Source organism: Pocillopora damicornis, chromosome 4 (assembly GCF_964200805.1).
Source record: "Pocillopora damicornis chromosome 4, jaPocDami1.2, whole genome shotgun sequence".
Taxonomy (NCBI): domain Eukaryota; kingdom Metazoa; phylum Cnidaria; class Anthozoa; order Scleractinia; family Pocilloporidae; genus Pocillopora; species Pocillopora damicornis.
In genome coordinates, this window is record NC_142673.1 from 15,919,005 (window position 1) to 15,933,824 (window position 14,820).

At 38.2% G+C, this 14,820-nt stretch overlaps 2 long non-coding RNA genes across 2 annotated transcripts; one reads left to right on the top strand and one right to left on the bottom strand.

Moving 5' to 3' along the window:
* The first annotated feature begins 2,945 nt into the window (after positions 1 to 2,945).
* On the top strand, positions 2,946 to 8,606 carry LOC113686732 (uncharacterized). Its single transcript, XR_003447678.2, has 5 exons — positions 2,946 to 3,224; positions 7,024 to 7,096; positions 7,683 to 7,715; positions 7,845 to 7,926; positions 8,561 to 8,606. It is a non-coding gene; the product is annotated as an uncharacterized LOC113686732 (long non-coding RNA).
* A 978-nt stretch (positions 8,607 to 9,584) lies between these two features.
* Positions 9,585 to 10,853, bottom strand: LOC149047002 (uncharacterized). Its single transcript, XR_016186221.1, has 3 exons — positions 10,714 to 10,853; positions 9,728 to 9,777; positions 9,585 to 9,628 (listed from the first exon to the last, which is right to left on the bottom strand). It is a non-coding gene; the product is annotated as an uncharacterized LOC149047002 (long non-coding RNA).
* Positions 10,854 to 14,820: the final 3,967 nt, after the last annotated feature.

Consider the following 14,820-nt stretch of genomic DNA (forward strand, 5'->3'; position numbering starts at 1 on the left):
GATTTTCTTTGCAGCCTTTCATAGAAAAATGCTTGTTGCTTTTGCTGTCTACGATCGAATGATAGCAATAAAGAAGAATAATAGAGAACCAAACAATACAAGCGCAAGCTATAGCCTTAACATGCAGACTTGGGAGTGATTGGATTATGTTGCCTACACCAACAAGATTGCAACATTGTGGTTTGTTACACTAGGCTTACAACGTTGATATCTTGTTTCTTGTTCACGCCACGCCGTGCCATTCCCATTGTTCGACCTAACCGAAACCGGCTTAATTGAAACAAGTCGAGATCACCGTCGAGCGTCATGAAAGCTGTCGTTAGTTTGAATCGTAAAAACGGAAAAAAAATAAAAGGTACTGAGTGATTTAAGAAACAAGTCTCTGTCGGGGTAAACCAAAAGCACTTTGGAAGTTTTCGCCGACATACATTTATTTCCTCGATATTAAAGACTTGGTCATTAAATCTGGGTTCGATTCATTTGAGCTCCAGCTTTACTGGCTTGTAAAACTACTGAGAGGGAAAACTGAAAACAGTTTAACAACCCAAAAATGATTTAGCTTCATCAACTGAGTTGATGATGTAAATTGGCCACCGTAAAGAGTCTCTAAAGCTGACTTTTAGAGCGTTAGCCGTTCGTCAGAGCGAACACGAAGGGGAAGCACTCGAAAACCCCCACTGACGCAGCACCACAGTTCCTATAAAAACTATAATAATTTCGAGTTGGAGGTACTACAATTGTTATCCAGAGACGGAGAGAGTATAACGATAAGACGTGTTCTGAAATGTTGACCTCTTTCAATATTTGGTTGTTGTGAAGTATTTTGATGTGTTTATGTTTTTTTTAAGGTTACCATTGTGATAATCGAAGCCGGCACCTAGAGTTTCCTGCTTGTCGTCTGTTTTGTCTCGTTGTCTGACTATTTTCTTACCTAAATTGGAGATGTTTTTCACTTAATTGTGATTTCTTTTCAAACCGTTTAAATTTAACTGATTATTGTGTGGTCCTTATTTAAGTCACATGCCAAGTGTTCGCAGGACCGAAGATGTAGTTTGTACCTTTGAGGAGCGGTTTATACAGCTTATCTATCAAACATTGATCATGACTTCCCTCCGGGTGGTCAGTCTTATCTGGGTTTGTGTACTGACCTTGGTTCAGACCGACACCAAAGTTCCTGTTTTGATTTTGGCTTTCAAAGAATGGCTTTTTGTTTGGAAAATATCTAGTATTTTGTTGTTTAATTCAGTCCACAACTTACATGAAAGTATTTGAGTCAGTTCTCTAACTTAGAGGTTTAATCCTCCAAAGTCAGTCGGCCCTTAACCCAAACGTGCTCGCCAATAAAGTACTTAAGGGCATGTGACGGAGTCTTGGTGCCTCTCGGTAGCGCGGGTCTTCTCAGAAAATAGTTTCCCTCGTCACTGCGTCGTAACATATTTGGTGGAGACCTGAGCTGGATTCCCCCGTTCGGCGGCTTTGAGCCAGAATCTTCAAACCGATAGTACACCTCCTAAGCCGTGTAGACCCTTCAACAACCAACCTATGACTTGCAAACATTAATATCAAGGTTATTACTGAATGAAGATAACACTAGAAAGTCCACAACACCCTGGCCGAACGTTTATGTGATTGTTTTCCTAAATAAAGTAATGTTAGACACGTAGCGTGGGATACCACAAAATTCGCGCGATATCGCGCGTTACCGCGAAATTCACCGTGACGGACGAAGACTGGAAAAATCAAAGCGCTCTGTGAGCAAACTCGTGAATTGACACATGATTTTTTAGACTATGTTTAATGTTATCTGGTTTAGGGAATTTTGTGGTTGATTGTCATTTCTAGAGTACGAGCAGTAGTTCAGTTTTCGCTAATGTAGCAAAGAAACAAAGAAACGTTGGGATAAGAAGGCATTACAATTGAAATGATCATGCTATTACATTTGACAAGGTGGATGATGTCATGTGTTTTAAACGTGTATCATTTTTGTTTCTGGTTCAAAAGAAAAGGTTGGAAGTAAATGTGGGTGAAAAGGGAAATTTACTTTCTTTCGTTGTAATTATTAGAAAATCAAGGCAATACTGTCTTAATGAAAACATTAACGATTCCCTCTTTATCAAATGAGACAAACAGGAACGAGTTTTGAGTGATATAACTAAGCCAAGACTGCCACAGTCATTTTGGATCTCCGCCTGGGTAGATTTAAGTCACGTGCTAGGCAACGTATAATCAATAACAAGATAGAATTTCATTTCAGGCCTATTTATCAATTTTGTGGTGTGTAACTTTCGCATTTTAGTACGTTGTATGTATGTTGAATCTTCAAATTGTCTTGAAACTTAAAAGAAAATTGTTCTTTAAAAATTCACTGAAAATCGGTAGCTAAAATTGTTTGTTTACGTGTTATTTGATTTTCGTGTTAACTTGTTATTTCGTCAGTCGCCGGCATCTTCTGTTACTTCACACAGGAAAAACACACGCGACGAAACGTATTGATCAATTTTGTCCTCAATCTCACGCTACAACAGAAAAAGCTTTTGAACATCTGTAAACTCCGAGCGCTTCGCAGTAAGTGATATTTTCAATGAATCTTCGGATTTTTTTCAAGTTCAAGGATTGCAATTTACAATTTTATGAAAAACGAAGGTTGTTCTGTTATCTCAGTGTGAATCCTTGCATGCCTGCCAGTCGCTGGCGCCGCTTGTTGAAACTAAAACGAAAAAAAAAACTCTTTTAAGATTATCATTGGCTTCTTTTTCACCCCACCACTATTCTTAGCAACAAAGGTCGCCATTTCGTCTGTTTATTGCTCGCCAAAAACTATCAAATGCACTCAAAAGCCTAAAATCTAAAAAAAGTTTACAGGAATCGACCAATCGAGCGAGCGAATGCCATTCCCCACATCGTATCTATAACTCGCTCTTGCGCATGCGCGCAATTCACGAGTTAAAAATGAGAGAGAACAACATGGCGGCTGATGCGAAAAATGACGTTGGAAGCAAGATTGGCTGTAGTTTGTGTCCAGAACCTGTACGTCATTGGTACTTTTAGCCTCATATAGGTTTATAAACTTGTGATCCCTTACTGAGTGGTTCGAAAATTTGAGGGAAATGGCTGAAGTTGGTTTAAAACGCTGGGAATGGTGAATGTTTATGCCCCCACGTGTCACTTGGAATACATGTTACTAGTGGTTACAGAAAAGCGATCTTCAACTTGCAAGAGTTCAGGTAAACTATTCTCACATTCTTTCCCTGCTGTTTTCAGTTCAGGACAATTTTCTGTTTGACCCCATACGCCATCATGCATACAGTTCTTGGATGAAAGAAACAATGACCAAAACAATCGGTTGCCTTTGGGACTGCGGTTTTAATTTTAGAGTAGTATGGGGTTATACGGATATTTCTCCCAGTTCTATGTTCTAGACAGGTAACTTAAGACCTTGTCAACTCATCTTGATGTTCTATACCTGTCAACCTTAATAGAGTCTAATGCGTGAGATTTTCGTCTCCTCATGACCGGAATTTCCGAAAATGATCCAGCGACTTCCGATGATTTCTCAAACTCAACATCAAGTGTCGGAACATTTTCGGGAAAATTGAATTGAATTGAATGTGGATTGAAATAGAATGTATAGCAGCTGGAGGAGAGAATTGATAGTGATATCTTGGGAGCTGATGGGTTAAAATACACTTACCTCCATGAATAAATAGATGGGAGATCATCATCTTATTTAACTGGTTTGCTTGAATATAGCTTTAATCTTTTATAAAGCAATATTCTGCTTTTGGTAGTTTAATGAGATAACAGGTGCAAAAAGTATTTTTTTATTTTAACCAGTGAGAAAACTGTGCTCTACACTTGTTCCATTTTTTTCAAATTTCCAATTTTGGAGACCAAAATTGCCTCTTTCCACTGTAATGCACAAGAGAGAGTGTCGCATGCCATAATCAATCATAGAAAATTTTTTCAATCAGAATATGTGTTCTTAGTTTTCATGAGATCCCCAAATACTAGACAGTCAGCTGTCACAAATCAGTATGGTTATTTTACTTCCTTCAGTATTACCAACTTGATTAAAGTATATAAGAGGATGGTACACAGTTGCAATCAACATGTACCTCTGAGTGAAAATTGATAGATTAACAAGTGGTCAAATTATCATATGTAGTGATGTCCTTTCCCAATGAACTATGATTTCCCATGAAGACCACATTAATAATGATAAATGGGTGTAACACAACAAGGTTAATTTGATTGCAAATGTTAGTGAGACTTGCAACTCTGTCGGATTTCTCCAATGTCCTTCACTACAGAAAGAAAAGAGTCAGTTATAGTCTATGTACTTATTATTAATCTAAACACAAAGTCGGTCTACCTGTCAGTAATTCAATCAACAAATGACACCATGTTCCCACAAAAAGTGTGGCTCCAATTTTTCTGTGTAGAAACAACACAACCCACAGTTCTTCTATTTATTCAGATTAAGGGCTAGCACTTGAAACATCAGCTTTAGAAAATCTACAGCACTATCAAAAACTTTAGAAACTTACCCTCTTGACTATATAATTGTATTACAGCTGTAGGCAGACAGACTTTATGATGGAATTACTGATCAGCTGACTGACTGTAAGTTTGGATTACTGATTAACTCTTTGTATGATTTATGATTGATTGACTGTACAACTGAATGACTGTTGGAATTACTTAGTTAATGACTCAATAACTGACTGAGTTACACATGGATTGTATAACTTACAGACTAATTGACTGACTGTATGTATGGTTGGGTAACTAAATGACTGACTGACCCACTGAGTGGCTGACTGATGGCCTAAGGGCCTTTCCACACTGGTGAAAAAGTTGTTTATTTAGAAAAATTTTTTGTCATCACCAACATTTACAAGTGCGGATAGTTTGTCATGACTTGGTAAAACTGGACAAAATCAACTAAATAAACAAAACAGTGATAAACTTCTCAATTATTTGTTACAACCAGAGTGCAATTAAACTGAAATCAGTTTACTAGAAAGGCAAAAATTGTCTTATGTTGCAAAACTCGGGGACTCTAAAATGTTTAAAAGACTTTGGATAAATCCTAAAAATTGGAGGTGGAATCCTTTGGCAAAATATGCTGGCTGGTCTTATGGGCAGATCAGGTGCTGACAGAATTTGACAGCTTTGAAATTTTTAATGCACATGGAACAGACAAAACAAAAATTTGTCAGGAAAAAATTTGTCTTTTTATTTTGTCAGGATATTTTTAGTTTTGTCTGCCAGTGCAGAAAGGCCCCAACTGACTTACTGACTGTATGAAACCAATACTAAATGACTGACTGACTGACTTACTGTGTGACCAACTGATGACTGATTGATGCACAGACTGACTGTATGAATGAAGACTAAATGTCTGATTGTCAAACTCATTGGCTGACAGATTGACTCACTGAATATTTAATGGTGTGACTGTCTGATTGAATGACCAATGTCAGTCTACCTGACAATCAATATGAAGGGAGTATAGCTCCCTTTTAGTTCATTCTACTCTTGGATAGGAATTGCAAGTTGTGGTGTGACTGAAATTTTTACAGCATAAGGCAACCCAGTGCAAAGGTTAAGCCCATTTTCCCCACCAAAACAAGATTCTACAGTATTTTTAACATCTGTGTTTTGCTGCCAACAATTAATTGTTATCATTTGTAGATATAGATGTACATGTATGCCACCCCAAAGTAAGCAATTGTTGTGAGTCACTAAAAACTTTAAAAATGCTGCAGCAAATAACTGAACATAAGCAATCATAGTAGAAGGCTGACCATAGCAATGAAAAAGAAAGTGGGAGAAGGAAAGAGTAAGAGAATACATATCTTGTAACATCAGCTTTTTGCTCCCCCTTACCTCAGGACGACAACATGAAAACAACATCATCAGTGCTCATCTGATTGACAGACTGACTGACAGTTTCTCTGAAATGGCTTTTATTTCTCTCGCAGACTTAGCGACTGACAGACCAAATGTTTAACTTTAAGAAACTGATTGACTATCCATTGTAGATTAAAAAGCTGTGTTGTTTTTGGAGGTTATTAAACTGGCTGATACATTGACTGACTAACTCCTTAATGACTTTTTGACTTAAAGACTTCCTAGCTGAGTGACCGACTGACTGGCTTGGCAACAGTGTTATTGATTCATAGAGACATTAGCTAAATGGAAAGTTGACTAGATGATTGACTTGGTGTCCACCAAAATGTTTGACAAGCTCTGGACTGACTAACTGGACTTACTGACCAAATGACTGACTTATGTACTTACTTGACTGGCTTGTTGCCTACAGACTTACTGATCTACTGACCTACTGACTGGCCAACCGGCCAACCGGCCAACCGGCCAACCGGCCAACCGGCCAACCGGCCAACCGGCCAACCGGCCAACCGGCCAACCGGCCAACCGGCCAACCGGCCAACCGGCCAACCGGCCAACCGGCCAACCGGCCAACCGGCCAACCGGCCAACCGGCCAACCGGCCAACCGGCCAACCGGCCAACCGGCCAACCGGCCAACCGGCCAACCGGCCAACCGGCCAACCGGCCAACCGGCCAATTAACTAACTGACTAACTTAACTATCTGGCTTATTGACTACTTGGCTGGCTGATCGACTGTCTGACTTCCTCAATTACTGAACAACTGACTGACTGACTGATGGACTGATCCAAGGCTTTAAAAGGAGGGGGTCACGGGCACCTGTGGACCCCTCCCCCCCTTGCTATGCCCTTGCCCACGACAGTGAGCAAAAGATTACGAATTGGTGATCTATCCAAAGAGCCCAAACAACTGGGGAAAATCATCAGTTATAGTACAAATTTGGAGTAGAGTCATGGGAATCAGTTGCACGTTTTTAATTTACTTTATTCGTTCAGTTTCTTAAAGCCTCATGACTTGAGATACTTCTTCACCCTGGTATAGTAAAATGTGTGGAAATTTGTGAGAGGCAGAACTCATTAGAAATTCTTTTGTGCTGATGTCTTTCAGGTAAACAGGGGATTGTTTGCAGAGACCTCGATTGCACCTGGACTGTTCGGGATATGAACATGAACTGGAAGATGTAAGCTTATTTTGTTAATGTTAGCAACAGGTTAGATTGTTCTAGTTATGAGTAATGCTTGAAAATGTTGTCGATGATATCTCGAAGCCTTCATGATAACTGCGATACTTAGCCTCTTCTGCCTTGGTCAGAATAATGATCATCGTTGGCCTCGTATAATTACAGGGGAGGAGTAGGTGTTAATACCGATGTTGTCGAAAGAATTCTTAGATGTTTCCTAATTTGTTTTCAAACGTTGATTCTGTAGAAGTAGAATTTGTTACATACATCTCGCGCTGACCAACGGCAATTCAATAGGACTATGAAATTTTTTTTTTCAGGAAAGTTGAGTAGTTCTTTTCCGAGTACTGAGCATAATGTTCGCTCGTATTATATGTTATACCATCGAACAGAGGGATTTATTTTTTGGCTTCTACTTTAAGGACGTGCTTTATCTGAGGAACGTATCAAATGTGCAAAAGACGAAAACTACATGAACAAAAGAAACCGAGTCCTTTGGGAAAAATTAAAAACAATATGCAGCTTTAGATATGGCAAGTGTCGACGAACAATAAAATATATTTCTCGCGTTCCTTTTCTTTTTCAGATATCGCAACGATAAGTTCAAAAGAAGGTTAAGGTGAGTATAATATGTAGTTTAATTTGGGTAAATCCGTCTGAGTGAGCGCCTTTGCATCCACAAATATTTCTTCATTGTGGTTGAGCAGCAAAATTTTATTCATACATTGCTCTTTCACTTTTCTTCCAGATAACTCAGAGTTTTAAAACAATTTTAAAAAAAGAGGCTTAAATGGGAAGAAAACAAGGAATGCACAAGCGGTGGACGAAAGGTAGAAATTGTACAGCAAAAAGACTTCCATTGTATTAATAATGGTAATAGGACTGAGCGGAGTCCAATTTAGTCTGGAATCATACAAGTGATCGTCAAAATTGGACGACCGTGAAACGGGAGTCCGATCTGTTAATCACGAGTATGATTACAGATAGAATTGGACGACACGAAGTCCTATTACCAATTAATCAAAACTATGACAAAATTTGAGAAAGAAACTAGACGTCGGTTATACGTTTTCATAAAAAAAGCAACAGTTAACTCGGCGAGATGTGCGACAATAGCGCGCGCATATGACGATAACCAATCGCGTTCGAGAAGTTTGTTATAGTTTTGATTTATGGTGTTTATTACCCTCGACAGGAAGGCCATGGCGAAACTTTAAAACTTGTGTCTCAAGGAATGAACAAACGGGGGATAAAGGGAACTGATTACACAGAGAAAAAGCTTTTCACACTTTACACCCTGAGATCAGTTTTTATATTCTCCTTACTGTTCTCTGTACATTTACTAAGGTGCTGACAAGGATAATTTGTCTAACAATCAAGAGTTTCTTTAGTTGGTGATCATTTCCTTTATTTCCATGACAGTGATGTGTGATTCTCGATTAATCAAATCTATTTGTTCTTCAGGTTACGAGAAGGAGCAAAGCGGAATGAAAAGGCCCAATACAGAATCGGAGTGGAAAGGAAGGAGAAATGTCAAGAATATCTCACTCTCTCTTGCAAGACTTGTACATGTACTTTTATAGCTTTACCGTTGTTTTTATTAAGCTCGTACACTTGTACAGTGTAGTGCAACTGGAGAGAAAGCGCAAATTGGGAGCCAGATAACGGTACAGACGGACATCCTTGTTGTATTTGAAGAATAATTTTTCTGAGTCTTTTGGCGGGAAATGTGGGTATGGCCCACTTGATGTTCTCTCTACCTTACTTTAAGATGTCATGAAAAATGACCATCTCCAGCAAGAGCCATTGAAAAATGTCAACCTTGGAATGAACGAAAAACTGAACGAAAGACTTTTTCTGAGTCTTTTGGTGGGAAATGTGGGTATGGCCCACTTGAAGTTCTCTCTACCTTACTTTAAGATGTCATGAAAAATGACCATCTCAAGCAAGAGCCATTGAAAAATGTCAACCTTGGAATGAACGAAAAACTGGGGGGGCGATCCGCCACCGTCCCCCACCACACCCACCTCTTATAGACAGTTGTTTTGTAATTTGAGACAAGTTCATCCTTATGGTGAAACTACATCTTTATTACGAACACATGCGTATTGTAAGACACATGCTTATTACGATATGTCGTACCACAATGTTAAACTTGTCTCATATTACAAAATAACTGTCTATAAGAGGTGGGTGTGGTGGGGGACGGTGGCGGATCGACTCCCGATTTTTCGTTAAAAATCTCTTGTTTTTCGATTTCTCGTTAAAAATCTCTAAAAATCTCTTGTTTTTCGATTTTTCGTTAAAAATCTCTTGTTTTTCGATTTTTCGTTTTCGTTAACATTTTTCAATGGCTCTTGCTTGAGATGGTCATTTGAATGGAAATTTTTTTTCTTCCAATACAACAAGGATGTCCGTCCGTACTTTACATTATCGAAGTGATCCACAAGGAAGAAGTTGGTGGAGGTTTTTATATTCCAAATATACACTTTTCAATTTTAAATGTTGGTTGTTTTTTCAGGGCTGAGATACCTGCGAGATAGAGATAAATAAATGAATTACTCACTTTCTATGAAATTATTATATATGGCTACAATTTTTTTTCAACATTACAACAACAGTTATACTCACCAGAATATTAAGTATCCTGGTCTCCTTAGCCCTTTTGCTTGTAATCTCCGCTGTATTGGAAAGAAATAAAAAAAATGCGAAATGTTAAAAAAAAAAAAACTCCTAATTCCTACATAATCATCAACTTACTACTAGGAAATAATCCAGCAAGGTTTCGTTCGAATTTGTGCATCTTCTCCGTCGCATGATGAAGTCGCTGGCTTCTCGAAAATATCAGGGAATTTGCAGAACAACATAAAACGAGATGTAAATTTTCACTCCTACATCTAAACAGTAAACAGAAGGCAACACACGATTTTCACACTAACTTTTCACCCACTACGCTGGTTTGAACATTTAACGCAATGGTTTAGCTCACGATAAGAAATTAACCCTTCATGCAACCTGGGCTTTTCCAGTTTTCTTTTATTATTTTCTTCGTTCCCCGAGAAAAAAAAATACGTTCGAAATATATCAAACTGGATAAACCTTTTCGTCAAAGAAGAACGATTTAAAAGGAATTCTTATGTTAAAGGCTTCTCTTGAAACGTAAATACTCAAATGTAGCTCTACATTTCTAGTACACATGAAATTAGCCGATACGATAACAGTAGTTCTATGCCTTCTATGTTCTTATATGCCTCGTCGTAAATTTTCTCCCATGAAAATAAGTGGAATTTGGGTAAGCCTTTGTAAAAGGGGCCCTGCACCCTAGAAAGGAAATGAATATTTTTCAGGTGGACTGCGGACACGTACACCTTACCTGATGGTTCTATAATAAGCACAGATATTTTGATGGCAATAGGATGAGCTAAAAAGTTCTTTGCATAAAAAATGTCAAGCCTACAAACCGGGAGGAAAAAAATCAAAGTTTGGATCGTTCAATCGTTCAGTGCGGCCGTTTAGTTGCTCTGCTTCCCCTTAGAGGGTTAACTTGCATACTATTGGAATAATAACATGACAAATCTAGCGAAACATGAAGACATTAAAAGCAAAGTGTCACCTGCCTCGAAAATGTCGTTCCTCTTGAGAGTAAGCCAACCCTTGGGGTCCAACTCTCTCTTGCTTGAAATTCATGATGAGATGGAGCTATCCAAAATTTTCTGGTTGGGCTACTGTACTTCAAAGGGCATCAACGAAGTTTTCGTCATTATGGCTTCTTCAATCCAACAGGGAAACGATGTGCTAGACTTTCATATGAACAGATATCTTGTTTGAAGTGAGTGTTTCTTCAGTCTGGAAATCAAAACATCACCAATTGCCAAGCTAATTATAAAAAGTAATACATTGCTTCATATAATATCATCTTCTGGAATAAGCATGCATCTAAACAAAGAGGAGGGAACTTGCTATTTCAGAAAGTGTCAGAAGATTAATCAGTACTCCATCAGGTGACCATTCAATGTTCATTAAGGAGGCACAGGCATGAGTTTATTATTGGGATATTCCCTTATCAGCACCTTCAGGAGAGCCTTTCTACCCATACTGTCCCTTTATGACAAACATGTCAGTAACACCTAACCAGTATCATATAATAGGCATTGAAGCATTGAAGAGGGGGCACTTCCTAGTAATAGGCTTGTGGGGATGTGCTGGCATATTTACGACTTCACTGACAATAGTGGAGTAGCATTTTCAATAAAGTTTCTAGAATGGGGTCTCACATTTTCAAGGTTTTGGTTGTAAGAATAATTCTGGTAAGTTGGGATTTAAAAGGGTAACCTACTTAAAAGGCTTTATAAGGTAGATGTGTAAACATAAAATCACTTAGTTGGGATTTCAACAATTAAATTTGCCTATGAGTGACTAAGATGGGGTGTATAATTAGCCACAGAATAGACCATAATAGGGTAGGGGGTTCTTAGAGGCCAGCAGGACATACCCAGCACAAATTTAATCTTCAAGGATGCTTTCAAATTGCCTGATTTGTTGTTCTATGCAAAGAAAATCCTATTGTTAACACGCATTTTATTTTTACTTTTGGCAAAGTGAATGGGGATTTGCTTTGTCAATCAAAGAGAATTCCTCACTGAGACAAAGTGACCTACTTAGTCTCCATGGGCTGGGGATAGTGTTCTCCCATTTCTTATGCAAAGTCAAAGATCTGCTCAACACAGAAAGACAGTTAAATTTCTTAGCATCCCAGATGAAGACTGAGGAAGAGACTTAATGGGTGAAGCTGGCTCCATTCTAGGTTAAAATTAGTCACCCATCTCTTATACAGAGTTCAAGATCAGTTCAACGCAGTAAGACAGTCCAGTTTCCAAAACAGTTTTCAAACACTTCTCTTTGTTTTTTGGTGGACCAAGTCTTAGCATCCCAGGTCAAGACTGAGGAAGAGACTTTATGGGTGAAGCCAACACCATAGTGGGTCAGTTATCAGTCACCCATCTCTTTTACACAGTTCAAGATCTGTTCTGTGCAGCAAGACAGCCCAGATTCCAAAACAGTTTTCACACACCTCTCTTTGTTTTTTGGTGGACCAAGTCTAATAGCATCCCAGATCAAGATTGAGGAAGAGACTGTATGCATGAAGCCGACTCCTTTGTGGCTCAGCTGCTAGTCACCCATCTCTTATACACAGTTCAAGATCTGTTCAGCACAGTAAGACAGTCCAGTTTCCAAAACAGTTTTCACATTCATTTTCACATTTCAGATTACAGCTACAAGTTCAAACAGTCAACCCAAAGACAGGCTGTAGGGCAACTCATTCAACTATTAGGAAGAAAAAGATGAGACATGGTTAATTAACGTGGACAATTCATGAATCTGATCAAGTTGATTGTTCATAACTTTAGAGTGCTTATACATTTAGAGAACATGACAAAGGTGGAAAATAAATTAACATGATACTGAACAATGGTATTTTATGCAGATCTAAAACTAAGTTGCAACCACTGTGAATGCCATCTAATGATAAATATTCACCAGCGTGTAATCCACACTAACATATAAGCTGCACCATGAGTTTGGCAACTTGCAAGTTTTTGGCAAAGAAATCATAGGAAATCCCAAGTGGCGTCTTAATATTAAAAAGCTATTTTATATTGGTTGCTTCATCAAATTTCACTGTTTGTAATGAGCAACAGATATTTTTCAGTGGTGATTATTAATATCCAAATTCTCTTTTTAAAACATAGGAGGACAAATTTTATAGAACCAAATTCATCTCTGTCACACAGTGGAAAGAAATGATGAACCTTATACGAAAGAAATATGAGGAACCATAATAAGTTGCCCTTTAAATACCTGCAATCAAGAAATTGCAGCAAACCAAAAGAAAAAGATTCTTTCATGCCATCTAAATCACAGTCACATTACTTTTCTCAGAGAAGATTGATTGGCAGAAATGTAACATTAATCAAATGCAATAAAATGAGTAAAAACATTTCATGCCAAACTGAAAGTTGCATTTTAAATGATAGGTTACAAATCCAAAGAATTTTTTTGTGAACATGAAGACATGTCTTTGCCCTTCAAATATTGCGGGTAACTAAACAGGCAAAAGGAACAAGGTTAGCGATGGTATTTGAAACAACAAAATCTGATTATCAGGTAATGGCCTGTAATGGTCAAAAACCAAGTGACTACTCTTCTAGGGGAAAATGACTCTCACCCTTAAACAATGACCAAAACAACAAAAGAATAAAGAAATTCTTAAATTATTGGAAATACAGTAATTGCATACTTGTGTTACAGTTACTGTAATAACTAAAGGGACCATCAATGCAGTTACATGCAGTACAATTAAAATACTGTATTTGGATGGTTAGATTCTGCACATTAAAAATGGATGTAAATATATCCTATTAGGTGTATAGTGTTGCTGATTATTAAATGGAAAGGTAGTCCTGGTAGAAATCCATACGTTTTGATTGGTTCTCATTTGAACCAAATGTGCACAATCCCATAGAAAACCATAGTGAAAGCTGATATGTTTAGGGCTGGACAGATTGACATGAACCAGACCAGAAAAATCAGAACAGCCCTGCACTCAAACACCTTGGTTTTTAAAATCTTAAGAAAAAAAGTTGTGTTTTTCAATGAGCTGTGGGTTTTTTTTTGTTCCTAAATAAAAATAATACAGAAAAGTTTTTACTGAAGAATACTTTTTGTAGTTGTCCTGCAAGTGCTTGTCTCTTGCCTCCTATTTAGGTTGACACAAAATTTTTGAAATTTTCAAAACTTAGGGACTTATCAAGCATTTAATCATACAACCATCGTGTGGTCATATGATAAAATGCTTATTGACTCAGTTTGGTCAGGCCAGATGGTAAAATATTTGGCTCTTGGTCATGACACACAAACTATGCTGTGCCCACCTCAAACATCATGACCTCAAACCAAGTATTTTCCTGTCTAACCCTCCCACTCAGTCAACAAGTATATAACATCATACATGTACATCTCCTTTCGCCAAATGTCAGCTGTCAAGCTGCAATTTTTTTCTCAAATAATGCCTTGATGAAACTCAAACCTATCAAGAAATGTGTTCAGCCACATTCACCATTATGTAAAGTATTTACAAGCATAATTGAAAATAACTCGAATGTTAAAAAAGCGTCACTTTCTAGACTGAAAAGCTTTTGCGGCAAACTCAGCTTCAGGTGCACATGTTCACCGTAGCCCCTATTATGGAATGGGGGAAAGGTATTTGAATATCCCTGTAAGACACTAAGAATTGTGCTTATAGAAAATCACAATAATCCTACAACAAGGAGCAGATATTAAATGATCCAATATGCCCGTCAAGCAGTGTTAAACGTTAATTCCTCACCTCAACAGCTTGTAGTAGCTATTTGCCATGAAATTCTAACGGTCTCCATTTTAGAGTTTTTCAGCCACTTTTGCGCCACATTTCCCACGTAAGCACCATCAAACAGCAGATAAGATAAAATGAAAGATACAAGAGGTCTAAAATTCCATTTTTGCCCCTCCAGTGGCATCAGAATAGGCAGTTCTTCCCACCTTCCACTTACACTGCAACTCAAAAAGGCCGCCATATTGTGTTTACTTCTTACTAGATCCCAGTGTTTTTCGTTTGTGACGCAATTGCGTTATGCCCCACGCGCAAATACGCGGCAAAGCGCGCGTAGACCTTTCCACTGTTGAGT